The sequence below is a fragment of the Hyperolius riggenbachi genome, chromosome 11 (genome assembly GCF_040937935.1).
Source record: "Hyperolius riggenbachi isolate aHypRig1 chromosome 11, aHypRig1.pri, whole genome shotgun sequence".
In the NCBI taxonomy this organism is placed as follows: Eukaryota; Metazoa; Chordata; class Amphibia; order Anura; family Hyperoliidae; genus Hyperolius; species Hyperolius riggenbachi.
In genome coordinates, this window is record NC_090656.1 from 233,259,300 (window position 1) to 233,281,712 (window position 22,413).

At 46.6% G+C, this 22,413-nt stretch overlaps 1 protein-coding gene across 3 annotated transcripts in view; it reads left to right on the forward strand.

Moving 5' to 3' along the window:
• The first annotated feature begins 343 nt into the window (after positions 1–343).
• The window catches only part of LRRC4C (leucine rich repeat containing 4C), a 1,282,052-nt gene continuing 1,259,982 nt past the window's right edge, over positions 344–22,413 (forward strand). For all 3 annotated transcript variants that reach the window (XM_068259713.1, XM_068259712.1, XM_068259710.1), the window contains exons 1-2: positions 344–425; positions 18,269–18,390. The gene's annotated coding sequence lies outside the window, so the exon portion shown is untranslated. The remainder of the gene's footprint in view (positions 426–18,268; positions 18,391–22,413) is intronic.

The window sequence follows — 22,413 nt, forward strand, 5'->3', positions numbered from 1 at the left end:
GGGACATTTTGAGCCGGTGTTCCGACGTGATAACCTACACGTCGAATTTGCCTACATCCACTATCAAACGTATAGCAGGAGGGTTAGGGTTAGGGTTGGGGGAGGGGAAGGGATAGTAAAAGTCTATGGGATGTAGGTTATTTCGACGTGTAGGATAAAGTGTTGGAGCACCGGTCCGCGGGCCTGGCCTCTCTCTCTTCCTCTCCAGTGAAAGTGCTGCTGCAGAGCCGCTGGCAGCAGAGTGTCACTAGGTGGCGCTGTCCTCTCCTTAAGGCTGTTTCTGCGTAGCTATGCACGGCTGTCTGTTGCACTGCTCTCTTCCGTTTTATCACTATGGAAGTCTCCCTTCCTGGCAGCTGTTCACCCTTTCACTGCTGCGCTGATTTCTCAGCCTGATAAACGGATAATGCTGTCTTTCATTCAGGGTAGGTGTTTACATCATCACTGCTACACTATTGTGTTACCCTAGTTTTCTGCTTAGCCTTTGTGTGTGTATAATCCTGTGATTGATTGTTTGTGGTTTATTATTGCACGGATGCACTTTTCTGTTGATTGATTTTCAAAGTTTTTCTTTCATGCTTTCTCAATGCTTTTTTTCAGCAGGAGAGTGTAATATTGTAGCAAGACTTCTAAACAGGCACTATGCGCTTTATTATTGCTGTATTACGTAGGGGTACTACACATAGAGATTATTCTAGCTCAGGGGTCAGGAACCTTTTTGGCTGAGAGAGCCATAAACGCCACATATTTTAAAATGTAATTCCGTGAGAGCCATACAACATGTTTCAAACTGGGACAGCAGAGGTCTCACGCCCCTGTTGCCATGGTGATGTGTATACAGTTGATCCGCCGGGCAGCGGAAGTGTCAGACACGTCTTCAGCTTCTCTCAGATTTCAGCAACATCAGCAATTAACCCGAGAGCCAGACAGGAGAAATACCGACTAACAGCTTGTACAATTAGCTAGCTGACTTGGAGGTTGATTAACTTTGTAGGACGGGATCCCCGCACTTTGGCCCAATAGGCTGCCTGTCAAGTGACAGGCAGCCTATTAGGCTAATCAAAGTGCAGGGATCTCACCCTACAAAGTCACTGGACCTGACATGGTCCAGAGTGGGACAATTGAAGCAGCTGCTAGTTTTGGGTGGGCCGGGAGTAAGATACTGGTGCATACTACTGCAGTAGCGTGGGCTGGTTAACTGGCCACGCCTTGCTGGGAGTGGGGTTGAAAGGCTGGTTGAGGGGAGTCAGGCCTCAGTTTGCTGTGGGGGGGGCAGGTGTTAAAGAAATACAGGGCACATTGTGTTTGAGGGTGTGCACATTTAGGGGAAAACCTGTCCCACTTAAAATGTGCTAGTGTGAGGTTTAGGAGGCTCAGTAGCTTTCCACGTGCCCAGCACCACCTTCCTCCCAGTTCAAACACCTCCCCCCCTTCAAAGCCACACTCACCCCCATCCCCGACAAATTGCATTCACTATCATTCCCTACCCCCACTGTTCCCGGAGAAATGTTTCGACTGGGAATTGGTCCTCGGGCAGATAAAGGTTGGGGACCCCTGCTCTATAGGACCCAGAGCCTTTCCCCTCCTTAGGTAAGTATCTGGGGGGGGGGGGGGGGGGGTTGGCTTTAGATTCCATTTCACTGCCTCTCTACATTAACGTTTTTTTCTTTTTAATGGTTGTCTTTTACTGGTTTTTATTATAGCCGGTGCCCCTGGCAGATCTCTTCAATGGAGGTCAAAATTAGCAGTAAACACTTGATAGAGATTATATTCCCCGTACATCCCTGTTCTTAATGTTCAAAACTAAAATATTTTTTCCCTGAAGTTGGGTTGTAAAAAAGAGAATTAAGAGGCTTTGGTTGAGGATGACCTTCTAATAAAAGAACACGGGGCCTTCTAAAGGGAAGAGCGAGTCACGCAGTAAAGCGGCCAGAGGTTAAGTTCAAAGCTCCGGCTCTCCCGGCGAATGTTAATTGTTGCCCTGGAAGTCTCTCAGAACACATTAGGACGTTGCCGTCCAGGCTGATTGTGGGTAATGAGATTGGAACAGCTGTCGTGAATTCCATGCATGGCTCGGAATATCTGCCCATCTATTTCCTCTTGAACTGGAGCCTCCAGAACTAAGTGGTGCCAATTGACTCGGTTATGATGGATTTGCATGTTCCTGAGGAATAACTGAATGACTGGTTATTTTTAAAGCCTATTTCTAGGATTTTACTTTACTCTGTCATCAGTGCCACCTTCAGGGAATCACGGGGGGACTGCTGTATGGGGCCCAAGTGAATCTGGGGCCCGAAGAACAGTGCCACACATGAGCTTCAGCTGCAGTCTGTGTTTGTCCTTCTGGCTGACCATTAATGTGGTTAAAGGGGCCGGGAGGCTCATCCAGGAGGTACCATAGTCAGTTAGTGAAGAAGGAAAATCTGAGATCAATGGGAGAAAATAATTTTTACTTAGCTGGGCTCATCCAGCTCCCTGTAGTCCGTCAGCTCCCCAATACCCTTCTGGGCCAATCCGTTGTGCTCTTGTGAAGTCCACACAATCCAGCTGGGTTGCAGGGCTCTGCACAAGGACTTTTGCGGACTGCGTGCCTCCTCCATCCTGCTCCCATAGCTGGGGGCATTCTATGCAAGCACAGTTACAGTCTTAATGAACGGAGCATGCGCAAAACACTTCCAGTCATGGGAGTGCGTAAAAAGTAGATACATAGACGTAAGTGTGTTCAGGCCTTTGAAGATTGCGATTTGCCATGTAGGGTCAGAGGGGGGGGGGGGGGGGGGCAGTAGGTTGGGGCCCAAAAATGTCTGATGGCAGCCCTGTCTGTCATTACTGTTACCACCAACTTATCCAATAAACCCCTTTCAGAATTTGGGGTCACATGACTTTAATTTCAGCCAGAAAAAAATGGAACTAAACCTGGAACTACTTTGCTTGTGAACAGCGCTGCCCTGACTTCTTCCCCTCCCACAGCCCGTGGCACCATAACCCCTTACCCGATGCCCCACCCACTCTTCCCATCATGCCAGCGCGGTGGTGTAGTGCAGTGTTTCTCAACATTATTTCAGTATGTACGCCTATATAAAAGCCATTGTCTAGTACGTACCCCATAATATAGGAAAACATTACTCAAGTCAAGGGCATAACTATAAGGGAGCGCCGCTGCTGGCTGGGGGGGTCGAGGGAGGACAGCGCCAGAAGAGGATGACTGGAGGGGCCTGCAAGATTCCCCAGGTAAGTTGAACTTATTTTTTTCTTTTAGATTTAAGATTTCCTTTAACCTGTAAAGGGAACCTGAGGTGAGGGTGATATGGAGGCTGCCATATTTATTTCCTTTTAAGCAGTACCAGTTGCCTGGCAGACCTGCTGATCATTCTTTGCATCGTTAGTGTCTGCATCACACACCTGAAACAAGCATGCAGCAAATCTTGTCCGATTTTTGTCAAAACATCTGATCAGCATGCTTGCAGTTTTAGCTATGGCTAAAACACTTAGAGGCAGAGGTTCCCTTTAAAGGGAGTGCGCACATATATGCACCCAACCAGCCATTCAATAAGCTACAAACTCTCTCTCTTACCATTGCAATGGTGGGCTGTAGTAGCCTAAGGATGGGAGAGCTACAACTTGAAGCCCTGCCAACATGCCCTCCAGAGACATTCAGACAAATAGGATTTGAGAAAAATGGACCACACGAGAAGCCAGAGGACAATCAGACACAAGAGTCTCACTGAGGCACTCAGTGTCTGAATGACAGTAGGAGGTAGGGATGCTCGTTCGGATTTCACGGAAATACTATTTCCGCGTAGCCAATCGGAATTTGCATTACCGCATCTGTAATATAAGTGCGGTAGGCAGATTTTCACAGAAATTTTCGTGGAAATTTCCGCCGACTTTAACATTGATTTACTCAAAAAGTACAAGGTCTTTTCTAAAGATTTTGTTGGTAACAAAACAAACCCTGAAAATTTGGTGTTTCTAGCAGTCAGCGGAAATGTGAAATGCAGAAAATCCGCATTTACCTTATTCGGTATACCGCCGAAACACCACATTTTCAGGGTACATTAAGTAAAAGAGTGGAAATAAGAGGCAAAAAATCTTTCAAAGAGACCTTGTTAAATTCACCGAAAATTTCCGCAAAAATCTGCATTGGAATGCGGAAATCGGTAGCAGAAAGTGGTAATCGGCAATGGCGGAAATCAGAAAATTGGCAATTCTGACCATTCCTAGGAGGAGGTGTATATCTGTAAAGAAGGGGCAGCCTTTTCAGTTTAGTATTGCTGCTGAAAATGTCAAGAAAAAGTCCTTCAGTGTCAGGAGGTAGACCCACCCCCTTGTCCCTTCAAGACACCGGTTGGTCTTTAAAGAGAAACTCCAGTGAAAATAATGTAATAAACAAAGTGCTTCATTTTTACAATAATTATGTATAAATGATTGTCAGTGTTTGCCCATTGTAAAACATTTCAAATCCCTGATTTACATTCTGATATTTATCACGTGGTGACATTTTTACTGCTGGCAAGTGATGTAGCTGCTGCTTGCTGCTTTGGCAGTTGGAAACAGCTGTAAACAGCTATTTCCCACAATGCAATGAGGTTCACAGACAGGAAACTGCCTGGAGTACGTACTCAGAGTTTCTTGTGGGAGGGGTTTCACCACAATATCAGCCATACAGCGCCCCCTGATGATCCGTTTGTGAAAAGGAATAGATTTCTTATGTAAAAGGGGGAATCAGCTACTGATTGGGATAAAGTTCAATTCTTGGTCAGAGTTTCTCTTTAAATGTGATGGTGAAGCTCTGCTGTTTCATGAACTTAATTGCGGTGTTCCCTGTCTGGCTATCTTCAAAGCAGGAAGTGACATGCGCTTGCGGTCACTTCCTGTTTCAGGCATGCGGAAGTGCACGGAAGCTTATTGTTAAAATATGCTTCCGTGCATGCGCTCCGCAATGTTGCAATGTCGACTTTTTTAAAAACCTCATGACTAACATGACTTTTGGGCCAACGCAAATCGCCGCAGGACGCCACGGGTCCTGCATAGTAGCTCTGCACTAGCATTAAATTAGACACTTCCGTACAGCGTACTGCAATGTGGGAAGTATGAACTTCCCCAGAAGGTTTCATCAGGCTGCGGTAGCAGTGCGGCAATTTGACACAACGCACCGCGCCAGTGTGAAAGGGCCCTTTTACACTTAATCAGTTGCTCTCAGTTATAACTGAAATAAAACTGGTTTTCAAAGTAATGCCCATGTTTTCCTATGGCACAGTTCACACTTACCGCATTTTAACTGAAATCTTCTTCCCAATGCGCTGCTATGGAAAAAACTCGCACTAACGCATACTAACGCGTACTAACGCATAGTAACGCACACTAACGCACACCAACTGATTAAGTGTAAACGGAGCCTTAGGGATGCTCATTCGGATTTTGCGGAATTGAAATTTCGTGGAATTGAAATTTCTGCATTTGCATTTGGAAATCTATTTCCGATCGGAAATGGAATTTGGATATCTGGGGAAATACCGCATTACCGCAATTCGGTCATTTTAGCCCAATCACAGAGCTCGGAAGCACTGGAACAATCAGAGGATGCAGAGTCAACTCGGAAGTATTTGTCCAATCAGAGAATGCAAAAAATGTCAAAAATACTACCCGAAGATCGGAAAACGATCAGAAATTGGATTTCTGCGGAAATCCTGCATTGCCACAACTCTGTAATTTTAGACAAATCACAGAACTCGGAAGCATTGGACCAATCACGAAACACACTTGGAACTTAGAAAGTGATCGGAAATCTGCAGTGTCGTTAATTGGCATTGGCAGAAATTGGCATTTCTGTGGAATAAGAAATCGGCATTTCTGACTATCCCTACTTACCTTATTACATCTTCTCCAGCCTCTAAAATATAACCACGCTATTTTCTCAGGCGATAAACCAAAATGTTGCGTTTTTAGCAGGATTCTCTCCTCTATCTTTCCCTGAAACTGTTTGGTGGTTTAACTCTTCATCTCTTGCCAGAAACCGAAACATAATTTTTTGGATGGCCTCACTCTTTAATCCAATCTGTTCCAATAATGTCAATTAAACCGTACAGATTGGACAAAAATAACATAACGTGGCTTGGACAGAAGTCTTTCTCGATGAAAAGGAAGGAAAAAAAAATAAAAACGGCAGAAAATGAATTTCTTTTCTAAGAACGCCGCCCGGCATGCCTGAACTCTTAGCATGTAAAATCCATAAGTGCTACACGTTAATTAAACTCTGCTACATTATTACTAATTACAGTATTTAATGTCGGAATTTAATTTAGCCTGATTACACATCCATAAATATTCCAACGAACGTAGCAACAGACATTATACTGGCTAGCAGAGAGCGCGTCACACGGGTGCCAGGGAATGGCAAGCTAGCAGATACATATATACAAGATGTCTTCATCTTACACAAGTGTAAATCACAGCAATTTGGCTCCACCCCTCAAGGTCGGGTTAAAGTGGTATAAAACCCTGACATAATATTCAATAAAAACATGATTTCCTTCTATTTATATGCCATACGGTTATCATATTTGCTTATGTGCATAAGCATTATTATTCATTTTGAAATGACAAGTTTCCAAAAGTACACTTTTTTGCTCTGAGAGCTGATATTGCATTTTATTCATAGCTGTTTATTTTTTTTTTTTCATCTTGAACTATAAGCAGAAATACTTTCTGACTGTCTGTGTGTGCTCAGGAGAGTCTGCAGTGTCAGAGAAGTGTTTGTTTACATTCCTCACTTGATACAATTAACCACAAGATAACATTATCTCTAGTTCAGATGCATCCAGCATTGAGCTTTTCTGTCCTGTGTTTAACCCTTTGAATGCTGTTCTAGTAAAAAAAAATGCTGGTAGTATATCATATATGCTGTAAATAATGTTTTAGAACAAAGACGAATTGCTGGGTTTTATTCCGCTGTAAGTTCATCTATTTTAATATTAGTGAATTACTTACAGATTACTTACAGATTAGTTATGATTACTTACAGATGAGGGAACAATTAGACAGGCTCTTCTCTCTAAACACACACAGGGTGTATTTCTCTCTGTTTTTCTTGTGTCCCGTGCAAGAGTTCAGGTCCATTTTAAAGTGAATGTTTACCTATTTAAAAACCAAAAAGTCAGATACTCACCTAAGGAGAGGGAAAGCTCGGTCCTAATGAGCCTTCCCTCTCCTCTCCCGGTGCCCGGTTCTGCGCAGGATCCCCTGTGGCAGTATTTGACCAGTTTGGTCAAATACTGCCACTTCCGCATGCCGAAGGGAGCTTTCAGAAGCCTTCGGGAGCACTCGGGCTCCCGAAGACGGGCCGCTCCATACTACTCATGCGTGAGCGCCCTCTATGACGCACTCGCGCATGCATAGTATGGAGCGGCCTGTCTTCGGAAGCCCGACTGCTCCCGAAAACCTCCGAAGTCCCTGCGGCGGCGGACGCGAACGGGGGAGCCAGCGCAGCACCGAGGGCACCGGGAGAGGAGAGGGAAGGCTCATTAGGACTGAGCCTTCCCTCTCATTAGGTGAGTATCTGACTTTTTGGTTTTTAAATAGGTAACCACTGGCTTTAAGGTGAGAGGAGAGGCCAATGTTTGACACAGTTGAAAAAGGAGCACAATGGCTACTGCAGGGGGGCCATTGGTGGAAACAATCCAACACGGCTAGATTAAAAAGTTAACTTACCTCTCTAAAAGAATCAACCAGTCGTACAAAGGCTACTGGAAAAGATTTTTATTGCACAAAGACTACACGTTTCACAGGTTGCACCTCCTTCCTCAGGCCTTTAACAAGTTTGGACGTATGGCATATAAGAGACAGGAACGAGTTCCTAGAGGTACACTATTGGCTCCTGGTATTCCCTTTGTCTGTTTCCGTTATCCTGGGAGCTCCGGGACAACCCTCAGAGCCTTATCTTTATAATGTTGTCGTTTAAAGTAATATGTCTAAAGCGTTGTTACCACTGCGGCTTTCCCATCATCAGAGCTGTTTTCATAATTGACGTCAGGTCTCTCCTTGCTAACAAATAAGGCCTGAAATGGTGGATGTAATGCCAAGAAATAATGCAATTAAACACAATAGGAAGCAGCAAAGAATAGGTGCATGGATTGTCAGGTGATGCTGATGCTTCTCTATCATGCAGGGCCGGGCCGAGGCATAGGCTGAAGAGGCTCCAGCCTCGGGGCGCAGTGTAGGAGGGGGCGCAGAATTCATTCATCTGTCATTCCTAATTGTGTTTGAAGCAGAAAGAAATAAGAAAAGGGGATACATAACAGTGACTGCAAGCCAGATAACTAGATATTAAGGTGTTGGGGAGGTTGTGGGCCCTGTGGCGTCTCTTCTTCTAATAGCAATCAGTGTGTGATGACTGGGGTGGGAGGGATGGAGGGGCGCACTTTGGTGTCTCAGCCTTGGGTGCTGGAGGACCTTGTCCCGGCTCTGCTATCATGGGATGCAGGATCTGCAGTAAGATCAGCAGGTTATGAACCGTATTTTAAAACTGCTTAACCTCCTTGCCGGTTATCCCGAGCTGAGCCCGGGGTAACCCACCGCGGAGGATTCCTCAGGCCCTGGTGGGCCGATTTGCATAATTTTTTTTTTGATACATGCAGCTAGCACTTTGCTCAGCACTCCCGTTCAGAATGGGATTTCCTGTTGGTATTTTGCGCTGGCGGGGATCGGAGGGGTGGGTTGGATAGCGAAGGGAGGGGGGAAGCATGTAGCTAGTGCTAGGCTAGCTGCATGCTAAAAAAAAAAAATAGAAAAAAAAACCTCCTCCCATGGCCGTGCGCCACGCAGAATCAGAACGGCAGGGAGGTTAAAAATGGAGGTCGTGGTGGACTCACCTCCCCAATCAGTAGACACAATTCTGTTGATTTTTTTGTCCACAATGAGCTTTATTTGAGTACTCCACTGTGCAACGCATTTCGCCATTTGACTGGCAGAGGTGCGTGGCTTTCTTCCAGACCTGTTTTAGTTTCTACAATATTTGCCTGATGAAGCAGGATTGAATCTGTGAAACAGGTTGCACTCTGACGTGCTTAAAGCTAATGTGACCCCATATTTAAATTTTAAAATAGTCAGATACTTACCTAAGGAGAGGGAAGGCTCGGTCCTATTGAGCTTTCCCTCTCCTCTCCCGGTGCCCCCAGTGCTGCACTGGCTCCTCCGTTCGTATCCCCCACCGAGGGGACTTCGGAAGTCTTCGGGAGCCGAGTCCTCCCGAAGACAGGCGGCGCAAACGCGAGTGCGTCATAGAGGGCGCTCAAGTATGTGCAGTGTAGAGCGGCCCGTCTTCGGGAGCACTCGGGCTCCCGAAGCATTTCCGAAGCATTTCCGAAGCCTCCCTTCGGTGGGGAAATGGTCGAATACCGCTAGGGGGTGCCAGCGCAACGACGAGGACCGGGAGAGGAGATGGAAAGCTCTATGGGACCCAGAGCCTCCCTCTCCTTAGATGAGTATCTGACTTTTATTTAAAAACAGGTTCCCATTCACTTTAAATAAAGTTCATTGTTGACAAAAAAATCTACAGAAATGGGTCTACTGATTGAAGAGGTAAGTAGTCCACCACTACCTTCCTTTTTAAAGAGGAGCTGTCAGTCATACTATCTAAAAAACAAACAAACACATAGATATATAAGTATATAAATACTTGCTTTACATACATAACTTATGTATTGCACTGTCTGCATTTTGATTTCAGTGACATTTATATATTGAATAAAAGAGAATTCTGTTTCAGGCATTTGCCAGCCATCTTAATGCCCTTTGACTGAAGCTACTACTGATGTCATTTCCTCCCTTAATCTGGGAGGAAGGCAGCCAGTGCAAACACAGACAGTCTTCAGACACTCCCACCCAGCTCTACAATAGAAAGTGCATTGTCATTGTGGGACTCTGTAGCTTGAGAAGAATATGAGCAATATTAGCCAATCAGAGAGGAACAGAGGTGTGGGAGGGGAAAACAGGAGGCAAAGAGGCTTCAGCCAATCAGGCTGCATTAGTTAAGTCTGAGGGAATATTAAGGAAGCAAAAAAGACAACCCAGCATGCCCTGCAACTTTATGCAGCAGATGTACCAAATAAGAGCCACGGAAATTGGGGAACGATGTTCTATGGAGAAGAAAACTAAGAGTGATTTTTAACTTTTGGATTGCCTGGTTAGCATCTTTATTACTTGTTTACCAGATAAAAATAAAGAATAGATTTTTGATTTTATGCCCGACATTTACTCTTTAAACAGTTTTTAATATATTTTATACTTGTACTGGTGCCTCTGTTCCAACTTACAGGTAATAGACTAGTCCACTCTTTGGTGGACGAGTGCTACCCCTTTTCTCCCCATCTACAGAGAGCGACTTTTTAACTTGGATTGAATCAGGTCTAATCTCCCCACCTGCCTATACAGTGGTTGCCTGATTGGTAACCCTTGTTGGTGAGTATAAATTATTCACTATGTAGGCTCTACTCCTGAATCTCAACAACCTACACTATTGTGGGCTCTTGGTTTCTCCATTTTGTTTCCTTGTACAAGATCAATCATCAGGTTAGCTGATCGTAGGAAGAATAGAGAGCTGATTGCAGACAAGCAATGCCAGGCGTGTTACAGAGGATGTCCAGGATCAGTTAAGGAGGTTTCACCTTCATTTAGGGGGTGTTGGAATGATTGCTTGGCAATCAGCTGCTCACGTATCTCAATGGTATCTCTTCGGAATTCCACAGATCTACCTCTCCATCAGGTGATTACCACATCTCTCCTGAAATGAGAGAATATAAGTGATCCAGCTGGAATTTAAAGAGATGGTATTGCTAGTAGATGACCAACAGTGTTGCTCTCAAATTTTCACCAAAGTAATTTTCGCATGGAAAATAGCATTTTCTGTTTCGAGAAAATTTTACATTGTGTTGCATACATTGTATTTTTGCAATATGTTGAAAATTTGCGAAAATGCAAAAAAAAAGTTATTTCATAGTATATTTTTGGTGTGGAAATTTTGCTAAAATGGCAACAACAACAAAAAATCACAAACGTATTACAAAATTATTTTCAGTGGCATTTTTGCTCAAAAGCCGAATTTAACATTTTTTTGAGAAAATGAATGCGAAAAAAATATCAGCATTTTCACTCATCATTGGTGGCCAATGATTATCACTACAGGAAGGACATTGACCTTCTAGAACGGGTATAAAAATAACAACAACAACAACAACGAATAACATTTGTAAGGCGCTTTTCTCCCATAGGACTCAAAGCACATATGCATGGCTCAGACCAGTAATTGGTTGATTGGTAACTTTTAGTACAGAGGAAGGATTCTATGAGTCTGCAAATACCAGGCTAAACAGGTGGCTTTTTAGTCTGGATTTGAATAACTCCAGGGAAGGGGCTGCTTTACTGGTTGTGGTGGGGAATTCCAAAGGGTAGTGGCAGCATGACAGAAAGCTCTGGCTCCAGGTTTTGAGGTGCACTCTTGGATTGACCAAGTTTCTGGATCCTGCTGATCTGAGGTTACGAGAGGTGTGATGCAGTTTAAACAAGTCCTTCATGTATCCAGGGCCCAAATTGTGTAGGGATTTAAACTAAATGAATCTGAGGGATGGAAGCTCTCACTTACCAAGAAAGGTTAGAAAAACTAAACTGGGCTTATTTAGCCTGGAAAAAAATACGACTGAGGGTTGAACTGATGAACATGTATAAATATATCAGATGGCAATACAAGAGCTTGGCAAATGAACTTTTTGTCCCCAGGCTTGTACAACGCAAATGGGTACATGCTTTCCTTATGGAGGAAGGGCTTCTACCTCAGTAAGTAGTTATGGCAAATTTCACATCTGCATTTAAATGAGGTTTGCAATTTGCATGCTTTTTCCTTGCAATGAAAGACATCTACGGCTATGCAATGTTAATCCAGTGATTTTATCTGACTGCCACCTGGAGTCGGGAAGTAAATTTTTCCCCTTAAAGGTAAATTTGCCCAAACCTTGTAAGGGTTTTTTTTGCCTTCCTATGGATTGGATATGTGAAGCGTCTTGACCAATGGCATGCCGGCCTGGTACAACAGCTGCACCAAGGCTACTAGAGAAGCCCTGCAGGGAATTGTTAAAACAGCAGAAGTCCTTATCAGCACTGAACTACCATCACTGGGACTCTTGTATAATACTCGCTGGGTGAGAAGGGCCAAAAACATTATCAAGGACAATACTCACCCTGGAAACACCTTGTGTGTGCTCCTTCCATCAGGGAGACGTTATAGATCAATCTGCATACAAACAAACAGACTGAAAACCAGCTTTTTCCCATCTGCCATAAACTTGATAAACGTTGATTCTTCTATGAAATAATAACACTGAGTACAAATTGTTTAAATATTTGTAATACCTGGTGTACTTGTATAATTCTTCTCTGTTTCTACATTTCTTACTATGACTATGTTCCCTATATGTACTGTGTGTCTGCCATGAAAAGCAATATGGTTGTGTTAGACAATGACAATAAAGAGCTTGAATGTAACCACTTCTGGACCGGCCGCCGAACCCCCTTAAGGACCAGGCATTTTGCGGTGGAGGGGGGTGCACGCGTTTGGAGTGGTCGGACGGCCGGATCCCGTCTGTGGCTGGCTGGGCAGTGTCCCCCCCCCCCCCCCCCCCATGGTGGCAAGCAGGGCTGTGCAGAAGGTCCTTAAGTGGGGGGGGGGGGTGCTCAAATTTAAAAAAGGGGCCTCGCCCCTCAAAATGCACAATAGTACCTACAAGTGGTGGGGGACCTCCCCCCACAGCCCTCTTTCCCTGCATTGACATGTGACCTTCCCCACCCCACCAATCCCCGGCTCTCAAACTGTCCCAAACCATACCCTTGAGCCCCTCCGCTTGACACACACATTTAGTCACAGAAGCGCTGGCTGCATTCAATGGTGTGGAGTCAGTCAGTCCTGTCATTGGTGGCCGCATGGTCCCTCCTCCTTGTTTCTGGCTAGGGGGGGTATTGGTTGTCATGTGGGTGCTGAATGTGTCGAGTGCCATGCGGGTGTTGATTGCAAGTACTTAGTACCATGTGAGATCCGGGTGCGTGTACTGAAGGTCATGTGGGTGCTGGGTGCAGGTACTGGGTGTGACATGGGTGCCATGCCTGTACTAGGTGCTAGCTATGGGTGGACATTGGGTGGCACATGGGTTTTAAATGCAAGTACTTTGGGTGTGGGTACTGGTTAAGTGGGTGCTTGGTGCAGATAGTGGGTGCCATGTTGAGGCTGTATGCAGGTGTGAGTATAGGGTGCAATGTTAGGCCTGGGTGCAGGTGCTTGGTGTCATGTGAGTACTGGGTGCCAGCTATGGCTATTGGGGGGGGGGGGGGGGTGGAAGTTGGGATAAGTAGAGATCAGAGGACATCAGTGTGGGTGCTGCAGGAAGGGGAAGTAATTGGGAGTGCTGGGGGGAGATCAGTTTAGGTGCTGAGGGAGGTCCCTATGGGTGCTGCTGGGGACAAGCAGGGTGCCATGGTTGCTAAGCATTTGTAGGTGCAAAACTACAGTAAGTGCCAATGTGCAGTGGGTGCCCAGATGCAGGGGGGTAGTAAGATGCAAAGGTCCAGTTTGTGCTAAGTTTCAGTGGGTGCTGAGGTTCCAAAGTACAGTCTGTGTCAAGCTGCTGTGGGTACCAAGATCAAGTTTGCATTGGGTGTTTATTTGCAGTGGGTGCTAAGCAGTATTGGGTGCTGAATGAGAAGCAAATAGTGATAAACAATAGTGGGTACCGATGCGAGTGCTAATTGGTACAGGGAGCCATGTGAGTGCTGGGTACAGGCCATGAGTGGGTACTGGGTGCATATAGGTGCAGTGGGTAGGACATGAGTAGTGAGTGCCATGTGTGGTCTGGATGTGTGCCATGGGAGAGTACTGAGTCTCATATGGGATCGTACAAGGGTGGGTACTGGATGCTGGCCATGGATGGGTACTATACATACCCATAGCATGTAATGGCTTGGGAACTTGGTGCAGTGTGAGTACTGTGCCATGTGGGTATTGATTATGGGGGGTATAGGGTGTCATATGGGTCCTAGGCGCAAGTAATGAGTTCCAAGTGGGTACTGGGAGTGAGTACATGGTGCCATATGGATGATGGGTGGCGGATAGTGGGCTCTTTGTTGTCATGTGGGCGCTAAAGGCAGATGCTGGGTGCCATGTGGGTTCTGGGTGCTGGCACAGGGTGTCATGTGGATTCTGGCTGTATCAGTGGGTATCAAGCATCATGTGGGTGTTGAATGCAGGTAATTAGTCCCTTGTGAGTTCTGGGTGCATGTACTGGATGTCATGTGAGTGTTTAGTGTGGGTCCTGGGCACCAAGTGGAGGCTTAGTGCAACTGGAACTACTGCAGATGAAACATGTGGGTGTTGGGTGCAGGTACTGGGTATCACATAGGTGCAAATACTTGGTGTCATGCCTGCCCTGGGTGCTAGCTATGGGTGGGCATTGTGTGTCATGTGGCTTTTGATTGCAGGTACTTCGGGTGTTAGTACTGGTTATGTGGCTGTTTTGTGCAGGTCTGAGTAGTGGGTGCCATTTCGGGGTTGGGTGCAAGCACTGTGCCATGTGGGTGTGAGTACTGTGTGCCAGCTATATAGTGAAGGGGTGCAGGTACAGGGTGTTATGTGGCTCTTTGATGTAAGTACTAAGTGCCATATGGAGGCCAGATGTGAGTATTGGGTTCAGCGCGTGTGTGTAGCTAGACTGAATATCATGTAGGTGCTTGGTGAAAGTACTGGGTGTTTGCTATAGTGGGGGTTACTGGCTAAGTGTAGTGTGGGTGCTGAATATTGGTGGGATTGCTGTGGGTGCAGGGGGTGGGAGGTCACTGTGGGTGCTGCTATGTATGGCATAGTTGCTACTGGGGGAAGTAGAGGTCAGTGTGGGTGCCGGGGGAAGGGTAGGTCACTGTGGGTGCTGGGGAGGGAAAAGTAACTGTGCATGCTGTGGAAGGTAGAGGTCAGTATGGGTGCTGGAGGAAAAGGAGGTCACAGTGGGTGGTTGAGGGAAGGTCCCTGTGGGTCTTCGGGGGGTAGAGGTCATTGTGGGTGCTGGAGGAAGGGGAGGTCACTGTGGGTGGAGTGTGGTTACTGGAGAAGGGAGAAGTCATCGTGGATGCTGGGTGTTGGGAGAGGTCAATGTGGGTGCTGGGGGTGGTAAAGGTCACTGTGCTGCTTGTGGGATGGGAGGTCCCTGTGGGTGCTGCAGGGGACAGGAGGGCAGCTGCTGGGGGAGAGAAAGATCACAGTGGGTGCTGGGGAGGAGGGATAGTTCAGTGTGGGTGCTGGGGGAAATGGCTAAGGCTGCTGGGGGAGGAAGAGGTTAGTGTGGGTGCTGGGGTAGGCAGGATCACTGCAAGAGCTGGGGAGGGAGAGGTCACTGTGGGTGCAGGGTGGAGGGAGAGGTCTCTGTGGGTGCTGGGGGAGGGCCATAGTTGTTCAGCTGTTAGGGAGACACCATCTTACTTGCTCCCACACAGCTGATAGAATAGCCACACTAGGATTCCTGTCTGGGCCCCTTCACTTCAAAGTGGCTGAGGTGAGGGCGTGGCTTCCCGCGGGTGGACGGGGCTTATTTTGCGCGGTTAGAGGGGCCTTTATTGAAGATTTTAAAAAAGGGGGTGCCTGGGCACCCAGAGCACCCCCCTCTGCACGCATGACAGTTAAAAATGGCGCACAGCGCCAGGGGAATTAAAAGGGCGCCCCATAGACTTACATTATATAACGCTATTTAGCGTTATAAGTGTTAAAAAATGGCGCAGGCAGTGTGCCTTACACTTATAACGCTAAATAGCGTTATAAGTGTTCACAAAATACAGAGGGCAGCGGGCGTCAGGGGGGGGGGGGGGAGAGGCAGCGGGACACTGGAGGGCATAGGCATCGCGGGAGGATGTGCAGAGGCATACGTTACCTTGTCCTGGGCTACCGATCGCTCCTTCACTTCTTCCATTAGTTTGCTGTAGTCCTGCAGCACCGGCCAATCACCATGCGGAGACTGAAACCACATGGTGATTGGCCGGCTGCAGGACTACAGCAAACTAATGTAAGAAGTAAAGGAGCGGAGGGAAGGAGCAATCGGCAGCCCAGGACAAGGTAACGTATGCACATCCTCCCGATGCCTATGCCCTCCAGTGTCCCGCTGGCTCTCTCCCCCCCCCCCCCCAGACCCCCGCTGCCTCTCTCCCCCCCCGACCCCCGCTGCCTCTCTCCCCCCCGACCCCTGCTGCCTATACTAGCACTCCCTGCATGTTTTTCATGGCGCACCGCCCTGCAATCAATGTATCATAAAACGAAAGTTACCGTTTTATTGTATTTACGTTAAAACGGTAAATAGAGTTTTATGATACATTTATCTGCAGAACGGTGCACCATTTTTCTCCCTGCGCCATTTTCAGATGGACCCCCCCCCCCCCCCCTCTGCACGTGCCTGGTGGCAAGTGTCCCCCCTTACGCCAGCAGCCATCACTCACCTTCCAGGCTCCAGCGATGAGCCGCAGTAGCCCCCTTCTTCTCCAGCCGGCATCTCCGCTCCAAATGACGCTCAGGTCGGGTCGCAGCTTGATGACGTCATCAAGCCGACCTCAGACGGAGCAGAGATGCCGGCCAGAGCAGAGGGGGGCGCCGATCATCGCTGGAACAGCAGGGAGGTGAGTGGATCCTCTTCTTTTCCTCCCTGCCACCGCCGCTGTCAAAGTGATCACTACAATCCGACGGCGATCGTAGTGATCACGTGATCAGCAGCCATACGGGATGGCTGCTGATCACTGAGGGGAGATGCCAGCTGTCATATGACAGCATAATCCCCCCTCGCCGGTGCGCACGATCGCGTCGGGATGGTTATTTAGTGCGGACATTGAATCAACATCCGGTCAGAACGGTAGCACCACCTGCTTGACGTTGATTCAACGTCCGTGGTCCCCAAAAGGTTAATTGAATATGTGATGATGCAGGAGAGAAAGGTACTTAATTATTTTATTTATTTTCTGGTTGGACTTGATAAACAAATGTCTTTTTCAACCAAACTAACTACGTAACTGTGTAACACTTATACATGGGTCAAATGAGAATTGTTGTGTGGGAATAAAACCTGCAGATTTCTAGTACTGGCTAAGATTTACACTCGGAACTGTAGTGTTGCAAGGTAGAAGAGCCAGCCATTTGTCACTTAGCCACCAGGCCACCTTGTCACTTGGACATTAGGCCACCACTTCACTTAGCCACCGTTCCACAGTAACATTGAGTCACTTGGGGGTTGATGCCCCAAAGTACGATAATATTGCTAGTAAAGGTTATATTGCTGTGCGCTGTCTGCATCAACTCCTATGTCACTGAGCAACCATACCAACATGTCACTTAGCCATCATACAGTGGGATGCAAATGTTTGGGCAACCTTGTTAATCGTCATGATTTTCCTGTATAAATCCTTGGTTGTTACGATAAAAAAATGTCAGTTAAATATATCATATAGGAGACACACACAGTGATATTTGAGAAGTGAAATGAAGTTTATTGGATTTACAGAAAGTGTTGTTAATTGTTTAAATAAAATTAGGAAGGTGCATAAATGTGGGCACTATTGTCATTTTATTGATTCCAAAACCTTTAGAACTAATTATTGGAACACAAATTGGCTCGGTAAGCTCAGTGACCCCTGACCTACATACACAGGTGAATCTAATTATGAGAAAGAGTATTTAAGGGGGTCAATTGTAAGTTTCCATCCTCTTTTAATTTTCTCTGAAGAGTAGCAACATGGGGGTCTCAAAACAACTCACAAATGACCTGAAGACAAAGATTGTTCACCTACATCTGCCTAATTATATTTGAACAATTATTGTGCACTTTCTGTAAATCCAATAAACTTAATTTCACTTCTCAAATATCACTGTGTGTGTCTCCTATATGATACATGACAATTAAGAATGGTTGCCCAAACATTCGCATCCCACTGTATCTAGGGACGAGTGCACAGGTTTCATGGAATTCTGTATTCAAAATTTTGCATGAGAATTTCACAATTTCAACATCTAAAGCCCGAATGATGCTCAAAATTACTTTCACAAAAAGTATTATTATTTATTATTTACATAGCGCTCACATCTTCCGCAGCACTAGTACTCACAATCTAATCCCTACTATAGTCACATGTCTATATCGTGTAGTGTATGTATCATATTCTAGGGCCAATGTAGGGGAAGCCAATTAACTTATCTGTATGGTTTTAGGATGTGAGAGGAAACCAGAGTGCCCGGAGGAGGTCCGCACAGACACTGGGAGAACATACAAATACCTTGCAGATAGTGCCCTGGTTGGGATTTGAACCGGGGCGGGGACCCAGCACTGCAAGGTGAGATTGCTAACCACTAGGCTACCATGCTGCCCAAAATGTGTGAACTTTTTTTTCCCAAATAGTGAAAAAATGGCTACTGAGTATGCTTAAAGGACATGAATTCTAAGCAAAACCTATTATGAACATATTTTAACCAGTGAACGCACGTAAAACCTTCAATTAAATAGAGATGATTAGTTCCACATACAGTATCTATTTGAAAGTGAGCCCAAGATCCTCAGTAGGGAAACTCTCATTCTGTAATCCCTACGCAAATTGTGGATGGTTGTGTATCTGACACAAGCAATAAGGGCACCCACCATGGAATACATATCAGAGTGGACGGAAAACTAGATAGCGAATCTATCTTAAGTCGCTTAAAGGGACACTTAAGTCAAACAAAAAAAATGAGTTTTACTCACCTGGGGCTTCCAATAGCCCACTGCAGCTGTCCTGTGCCCTGGCCATCTCCCTCCAATCCTCCTGGCCCCGCCGGCAGCCACTTCCTGTTTCGGTGACAGGAGCTGACACGCTGGGGACGCGAGTGATTCTTCCGTTCCTGGCCACAATAGCGCCATCTATGCTGCTATAGCATATATCATATACCATATAGCAGCATAGAGGGTGCTAATGTGTCTGGGAACACGAAGAATCACTTGCGTCCCCAGCCTGTCAGCTCCTGTCACCGAAACAGGAAGTGGCTGCCGGCGGGGCCAGGAGGATCGGAGGGAGATGGTGAGGGCACCGGACAGCTGCAGGGGGCTATTGGAAGCCCTAGGTGAGTAAAACTTATTTTTTTTGTTTGACTTAAGTGTCCCTTTAATGGGCTGGAGGCCCAAGACCTTACAGAATACAGTTATGACCTGTTGGTACCACCATCAGAATCTTCGCATGTGACAACTGTACCAGTCAAATAGAAATCACAGGAGGGGAATCAGCTTGACTGAGCTAACCAGCATTTTTCTAGTTATTAATGCAATTAGTGCCATCTTATGGTGTTTTAGAATGCTTCAAGTCCCTCGGGAGGGACTACCTTTGAGATGGAGATCTTATTAATGACTTTGCCTTGGGGCCCAATCACACACGGCAATGCGTTTCACCACTAAGATGAAAGAGAAAAGATTTGCTCTCCACAAACTTTGCTTTGTGGTTCTTCATCTTTGTGTCTTGCGACGGCGAATTGTGGTTCTCTGCGTAATTACTCTTGCTGCATGGCGTTCTGTCAGAGGGTGTAAATCTTATTAGTGACTCCATCAAGCTTCTCTTGACCTAAGTTCTCCTAGACTCAAGACAAGTCTATGGAATGCCGTTAGATTGATGATATGGATTAAGAACGAGGAACTACAAAGTAAACAGCATCTTTCATCAGACCGGAGTAGTTGGAAAATTGACGGGATGGTTGAAATACACAATTAACGGGTTACCTGGAATCATAGCTGACTGCATGTTTCTTGATCTGCACCAAGCCTGAAGATTGCTCTTAAGAGATCTCGCTCTTCTTGCCCAGTTGCTCCGTATGGAGCAGTCCTCCTGTCCACAACTTTTCTTCCACTTTCCCAGTGGCGTAGCATTAGGGGGTGCAGATGTCTCAACCGCCCCGGAGTCCTTGGGCCAGAGGGGGGCCGTAGGGCCCTCCCTCAACTGCAGTATTAGCACTTTACTGGTCATGTGCTTGTAATGATCACTTCTATAGATGTTTTGGGTGATAATAATCATTAACAAGCTGTACCCCATCCCCTTCTTGCACCTCTGACACTGTGTTGTCCTTGGCAGGTTGCGGTGGGCTGTATCAATTGTTATTTATAGAGTGCTTTGGGGACCCAATGTAAAACTTGCACTGGAGCGCATAGCTCCTTAGCTACTCCACTGCACTTTCATAGAGATGGCCCGAACCGTGTTCGCGAACTTCCGTGAAAGTACGGTTCGCGCGAAATTTCGTGAGCCGCAATAGACTTCAATAGGGAGGTGAACTTTGAAAACTAGAAACATTTATGCTGGCCACAAAAGTGATGGAAAAGATGTTTCAAGGGGTCTAACACCTGGAGGAGGGCATGGCGGAGTGGGATACATGGCCAAAGTCCCAGGGAAAAATCTGGATGTGACGCAAAGCAGCGTTAAGGGCAGAAATCACATTGAATGCTAAATTGCAGGCCTAAAGTGCTTTCAAACATCTTGCATGTGTATACATCAATCAGGGAGTGTAATTAGAGTACTGCTTCACACTGACACACCAAACTCACTGTGTAACGCACCGCAAACAGCTGTTTGTATAGTGACAGCCGTGCTGGACTGGTGCGCACCATAGCGAGAGTGCAGGCCGTGTCAGTTTTCAAGCCCATATGGTCGCCGGGTTGTGGTAGCTCAATGATAGAACAGCAGTTACTGTCCAGCTGATCAAATGTGGTCTGTCCACAATGAAGCAACAACCTTATTATCTTCGATGTGCACCCCCCCCCCCTGAGACACTCATATAGCCGGCAGTCATTGCTTCATTGTGATACGCAAGCCCCTTCACCACGGCAAGGTAATGATCACGAAGGGGAATTGGCACATGTACATGCCTTTTGTTTTGTTGTTGCAGCTGCAGTGCAGCCAGAAAAATTAGGCAGGCATGTACACGCTAGTGTTGGGCGAACAGTGTTCGCCACTGTTCGGGTTCTGCAGAACATCACCCTGTTCGGGTGATGTTCGAGTTCGAACTAAGAGCGCATGGCCGAACGTTACCCGAACGTTTGGCTAGCGCTGTGATTGGCCGAACGGGTCACGTGGTTCGGACCCGAACGCGCTCTGATTGGCCGAACGGGTCACATGGTTCGGGTAAATAAATACCCGATCCACGTTATTTCTCCGCCATTTGTCTGTGGGTTTAGCTTTGGGTAGGCAGGCAGGGTATTTCTCTCTCCAGCCAGGCTAGCCAGGGTCCCCCGGTCATTGTGTCGCTGCTGGGAATAGTAGTACACCACTCACCCACACTATATAGCATTGTGTTTACTGCCACTCTGTGTCTCTGCTAGGAACAGTAGTACACCGCTCACCCTGTATAGCATTGTGCTCTGTGTCGCTGCTGGGAACAGTAGTACACCGCTCACCCACACTATATAGCATTGTGTTTACTGCCACTCTGTGTGTCTTCTGGGAACAGTAGTACACCACTCACCCTGTATAGCATTGTGCTTTGTGTCGCTGCTGGGAATAGTAGTACACCGCTCACCCACACTATATAGCATTGTGTTTACTGCCACTCTGTGTGTCTGCTGGGAACAGTAGTACACCGCTCACGCACACTATATAGAATTGTGTTTACTGCCACTCTGTGTGTCTGCTGGGAACAGTAGTACACTGCTCACCCTGTATAGCATTTTGCTCTGTGTCGCTGCTGGGAACAGTAGTACACCGCTCACCCACACTATATAGCATTGTGTTTACTGTGTTTATGACTGCATGGCGGTAAAAAGCATGCTATCCGCACGCTTTTTGTCCTCATGCAAGGCCTGGGTTGTTGTGTCTGAAAGCGTGGCCTTCTCCTCCTGCGCCTCCTCCTGTTCCATCACGTGTGCTGCTGCTGGGTTAAGCGTTGCCGGTCCCTGTTTATGGAACCTCTTATCTTTATTACATTTATGACTGCATGGCGGAAAAATGCATGCTATCCGCACGCTTCTTGTCCTCATGCAAGGCCTGAGTTGTTGTGTCTGAAAGCGTGGCCTTCTCCTCCTGCGCCTCCTCCTGTTCCATCACGTGTGCTGCTGCTGGGTTAGCGTTGCCGGTCCCTGTATATGGAACCTCTTATCTTTATTACATTTATGACTGCATGGCGGCAAAATGCATGCTATCCGCACGCTTCTTGTCCTCATGCAAGGCCTGGGTTTTTGTGTCTCAAAGCGTGGCCTTCTCCTCCTGCGCCTCCTCCTGTTCCATCACGTATGCTGCTGCTGGGTTAGTGTTGCTGGTCCCTGTTTATGGAACCTCTTATCTTTATTACATTTATGACTGCATGGCGGCAAAATGCATGCTATCCGCACGCTTCTTGTCCTCATGCAAGGC